Genomic DNA, 5,721 nt, shown 5'->3' with positions numbered 1-5,721 from the left:
TTATAATTTAAATGTGGAAGTAAATTACCCTTTATTAAGTGGTCTTCACAAAAATAGTGGCAGTCACATAGGTTAATTAACCCTGAAACAGCTGGAATAGTGTTTACTCTTAAGATATTTATCCATAGGTAGTCAACCAGGCAAATTAACACACTCTAGAGTAACCATTACATACCCACCATATATATATATATATATACACACATAGATACATATATATAAATTATTTTTTTTTAGAAGAAGAAAGAAAAAGAAAAAAGTACATATAACTAGATGTGCTGTTCCAAGACACAGAAGTCTTTATTTTTCACGATAGCAGCAAGGTATTAGAATGTTTGCAGACAAACACATAAAGCATAGTGCTAAATATTCTTACAGTTGAGCTTCAGAAAGAGGTCCTTAAAGCTTCATGAGATTAACCCTGTTCTACTTAGTGGAATATTTGCATGCATCAAGATGATCAAGATGAAACTCAGGAAGGAGCAGGGGGGAGTTCTTGTAACCAATCTACTGTTAACCAGAGAAGCTGAGATACTAGCTCCTGATAAAAATGGGCTTGACTTCTCATATGACCCAACACATGACTTAAATGGTTTTTAAAAAATTAATAATAGTATTTTGCTCTTGTGTAGAGTCTGTTGTTGAGGATTTTAACTTGTGCTGAGTGCCTCAATTAATTAAAGGCCAGTCTGTCTAGACTTGGAGAGTAAAGCAGGCAATAATCCCAGAATGGCTCTGTTCTGGTTTGGTGGGTTTTTTGGTAGCGGGGGAAGGGCACCAGAATTGGCTCTGGTAAGAAGCTGAGAAGCTCCCCCAGCTCCAAAACCCAGCCAAGGAGCCATCAGAGAGACAACAGATGTGAAAGAATCAACATAACACATGAGCAGAGAAGCACTTAGGAAAGAAGAGCTGTGCTAGAGGAGGAAAGCAGTGCTGGGGAGGAAGAACAGTGCTGGTGGTTGGTGAGAAAGAAGGTGCCCAAGCAGAAGTATCCCTACAACCCGTGGCGAGATGGCAGCTGTGCCCCTGCACTCCTGGAGGAATGTGGTGGAACATTCCCTGAAGGCGCCAGGAGGGGTGAACTTGGCCAGTGGACTTGGATTTGCTGCCAGTGGACTCTGATTACGCAGCTTTGGAAGACCCCAGCACCAGGGGAGGTGGCTGTTCCCAGAGAAGCCTGTGACTCTGTGGGAAGCCCAGGCTGGAGCAGCTCCAGACCTCGTGGAAAGGACTCATGAAGGAGAGGTCCCTGGAGGACTCTTTCTCATGGAAGGGACCCCTGGGGAAGCAGGGAAGGGCTGTAAGGAATCCTTCTTCTTGAGGAGGATGGAGCAGCAGGAACCACCAGCCTGTGAACTGACTCTAAACCCCATTCCCTGTCCCCCTGTGCCACAGGGGAGAAGGAGGGAGAGAAACTGTGAACAAAGTGATTTGGGCCCAGGAAGAAGGAAGGGGTGGGGGTAACATATGCAGGCCCTGCTCTGTGTGTTGTTTGTGTCCTGAGTGTGTTTGATTAGTGTGAAATTAAATAATTTTTTTTTCCCCAAGTTGAGTCCGTTTTGCCCGGGACCTTAATGGGTGAAGAACCCTCCTTGTCCTTTGTCTCAACCCATGAGCTTTGTCCTCTTCATCCCAGAGTGTGTGTATCTATGGGTGGGGGGAGCTGAGTGAGTGGCCACGCGGCCAGTTCTTTGTTGTTGTGTTGGGCCCAAACCACAACAGACTCACAGAAAACATGGCTCCTTCCTAAACTTTGTGACTTTTTTTAGGGCAACAATTTCAGATGATTCCACTTTCTCCCAAGTTCTTGAGGAAATCCAGTGCCCTATGGCACACAAAGGAAAGAGTTTTCCCCAAAATTAAATTATTTTTCTTGGTCAAAATAAGGCAGATAGGGCAAAATTTTTGCTTTATACTCGGAATGGCATGCAAGTGCTGAAAGGTCAGAGCCAGGGCCCAGATCTAATGGTACCTTGGGAGGGAGATTTCAGCTATTTTACAAGTGGGTCAGATCCATACAAATTGAAAGAAACTCAAAATTATGCAACAGGTCAGGGACGAAGCTGGAAGTAGAACCCACTGTCCTCACAACCAATCACCATATACTAGTTATTTCCATTTATTTCATTACTTTACAGTGGAAGGCAGGTACTCTTTCCAAACACAGCAAAAGAAGCAGATCTCAGCCAGCAGAATGTAGAGCCCACTTTAAGAGGAGAACATCATTAGCTCTTAGGTAGACGATTCATGCTACATACAAGTTTCTACAGGACAGAAAGGGTCAAAATCCAAAATATATCAAAGACCAGGAGAAGAGAAATGAGGCACATAATCAGCTAGGCAGATATCAAGCTCTTAAAAATATCCTTTGTATTACTGTTTTAAATTGCAGTACAGGGAAAAGAATACATCATTAAGTGGTGATGATTTTAGATTAAGCATTTATTCTAAGACAGGCAGCAATATCATTCCCAGACAAAAGACTGCTATTTTTGAATGGCATCAAATTGTGAATTGAAGCACAGTGGGTAGGAAAATGCTGCAAAGGGTTTTGAAACTGATTGCTCATCTATGTAGTAAGATACACCCTTTTAAAAGTCCTGCTGTGACCAGTATAAAAAGATCAGGGGTGAGAGCCTGCATGTGGTCTGCCAACACATAGGAAACAGAAGGAAAATCTTTGTCAAACATAGGTGTGGGTACATTACAGGTACATGAATAAGCCAATACAAAATGATGATAGAAAGTTATTCCACAAGTAAAAATTATCTGAAATCAAGGTAGTTGTGATTTAAAGCCGTAGCTGATTATAACAGGGGCTAGCAAATTTTCAAACAAGGGGTGCCAGAGCTGTATTTTTCTTCTTAAATTAGAGGAAAAGTGTGACAACAGCAGCTCAGCAAGAGCAAGAAAAGTTTTCCCTTCAAGAGAGAAGATGTTGCCAATTAATTAACTGGTGGTATCTTACCTGCTTCTGGTATTCAAACGGAGCTGTGAGAGCCCCTTCTCTGCATGTCTTCCTTGGGATGCTACACCTGCAAGAGCCCACTGCAAGCTATTAAACTCTGCTTGCTTCCTGACTTGAGTGCTGGCTGTATCTTATGAGGCCTTGGTTTGCCAGTTGGCAACTGATGTGGTTAATCTCTTTTTGTTGTCAGTGAGATTCCCTTTGATTCATGGATGAAATGCAGTGAGTGAAAAATGTGCACTGAAAGCTTTACTTTATCTGAGTGAGTTCCTTGGTGAATACTCTGCGAGGACGTGAGAGGGTTGGAGTGTTGTGGCATAGGGCACCAGGTTTGCCTCCAGCTTTAGGGTTTTGTTAACATATGCGTTGGAAATCCAGCCAGAGGCTGTGAAATTTACCATCCCAGGCTTTATTGATATGCACCATGCGCTGAGAAAATTGTCTATGTCTAAGTTAAAGGCAGAAATTGCTTCAGAAATCTGCTGCTTTACACAGTAATGGGGTTGCACAAAGCACTCCCTACCAGCTCCACCTGCCACATAGGCCTGGCTCCCCCACCAGTGTGAGAGGGAATGGCCAGTAAATGGAAAAAAATACAGCTTCTAGAGATTAATTTTCTATCTGCACTCACACCTTATTTCTGAACATTCCTTTCAAGCTCTAAAACCCTAATTTTATATGAAAGAGAATATCTGTTAACACTTCAGTTTATATGGTTTTCTTTAGTTTTCAAGTGTTTTTAGTTTTCTTCAGACAATCATGGTATTTTATTGGGCTCCTCTTGCTATGAATTTGCAGGGTATACATAGGAGAATGTATGTATGCAGCTGTAAAAGGAAATACATATTAAATGAGAATAGATTGCATATAATCATTTTATCAAGTTTTCAATGATAAGGTATTCTATCATCTTGCTACTTCAATCTGGCAGGCATTTGGGAATTTTCAGTTTTTGAGATGTTGCTTCTCTTCAACCAGCTGCCACAAATGGAGCCAAAATCTATTTCAAAGGAGGGTGTAAACTACTGTGTGGACTATTCCACCAAAAAGCACTGGAAAGCTCCAAGGCCTTGGTTTTCTATTGCATCAAACCTTTCAGTTTTCACCATGCAATGTAGAAAAAAAAAATACTGTCATGGTTTGAGAGAAAGTTGTCATCAATATAATGTGATATACATAATTACACCAGTGGAGGGCAATGCAAATGTGAACTCAGCTGCTTTCTGCCAACTTGTCCCTTTTGAAAATGAGAGAATTGGGAACAGCTGGCCATTGGCATGAACACCCTTTTTGTAGGCATTGCTATCCCAGAGGACAGTTTTGTCTCTGAATGGTGTGGGAAAGAGGCCATGGGATTAAATTTAGGAAAAACACATTCTCTTGAGTTTTTAGCAGAGTTTTAAAGGGAGAAGAGTGATAGTTTTGTTTTTTTTGTTTTGTTTTGTTTTTTTTCCTGTAAGTAGGGAATGGTTGTAGTTCTAACTTCTGAGAATGAAACTGGAAGTCTGAACTCTTAAGTTGCTGGGTTTTGGTTTTTGAGAGGGGCTTGTGGGGGTATTTTTGAGACATTTTCTTGACATTTTTTTTTGTGGGTTTTTTTTTTTCTTTTCTGGTAGATGTCAGTGCAACACTTTAAAACACATTTGTTTTGTCATTGTACAAACCTTCCTTGAAATTCAACCTATGTAAAGAATGTGAAAAAAAGCGATGCAAAATTTTGTCAGCATGTAGGGAATCATCTATTGCTTCCATTTGAGCTTGTCTGATGACTTTATTGTTTTAGACAGTATACTAACTGCTGGCTCGGCCTTTCACCTTCTGTCCCAAGCAAATATTGCCAAAAGATATTGAAGTATTTTTGCCTTCTGAGATAAAACAGAGTAGTGTGATTTTTTGGCAGAGGTTAAGTTTCCAACATCCAGTAACAGGGTGTTTGGGCTGAAAGATGGCGTACAATTCTAGTAGACTTAATAAAAACTATGGCTTCTGCCCTGTACAGAGGTCAATAAAAAGACCTCTAAAGTCTACAGAGTTTATCCTAATGTCACAGGACCAATGATCTAATTACAATTTTGATCATTTAAAGCCTTGCATGCTGTATAGTTATTTATGTTGGTATGAAGTGAGCAGAAAATTAAATTAAAACACTTTTTTTTTTTTTTTTCTTTTTTTGGCTGCTGCTCCCACAGTCTTCAATTCAAGATCTCTGCATGTCTGTCTTGTCTGGCAAATCTGATCCACATTACACCTGGGTGCACAACTGTGTTACTGTCACAGTTGCCAGAGCACATGATACAGTGGTTATGCAAGATTTAGAAGAGCCTGCCTGACATAGAAGCTGTTACAATAAAGTCACTCCATTATCATGTTTTGAACAGTAGACTACGCTTATGTTGTTTAGCATTTTGTGTTGTATGTGATATTTCCAAGGTTATATTATTAATGAAAATGTGTTTGCTGTCCTTTGGAATGCTGCTGGTTGTTCCTTGGTTTTATACAAAACTTTGCACAGCAATAAATGACAAAATCCAGAGAAACTGCTGTTGAAAAAAGAGAACAACAATAGTGCTTTTCCTGGGATTTCAAAGACTGACTTTTTTCTGACAGTGGGGCAAGAAGTGAAATTACTATTCAGATTGGTGTTAGTGTTCAATATTCACATGATATATCCAATGCACAGAAAAACATTTGAGTTTGGTAGCTCTTTTACAATCATTCCCTACTTATAGAACAAACAACAAATACTGCCAAAG

The 5,721-nt window shown here is 40.3% G+C and overlaps 1 protein-coding gene across 1 annotated transcript in view; it reads right to left on the bottom strand.

The window, feature by feature from the left end:
- The window catches only part of USP38 (ubiquitin specific peptidase 38), an 82,358-nt gene that overhangs the window by 76,028 nt on the left and 609 nt on the right, over nucleotides 1-5,721 (bottom strand).

Source organism: Chaetura pelagica, unplaced genomic scaffold (genome assembly GCF_000747805.2).
Source record: "Chaetura pelagica isolate M959 unplaced genomic scaffold, ChaPel_1.0 scaffold221, whole genome shotgun sequence".
Lineage (NCBI taxonomy): Eukaryota > Metazoa > Chordata > Aves > Apodiformes > Apodidae > Chaetura > Chaetura pelagica.
The sequence above is the reverse complement of the archived record's forward strand: the minus strand, read 5'-3'. Positions and strand labels throughout refer to the sequence as shown.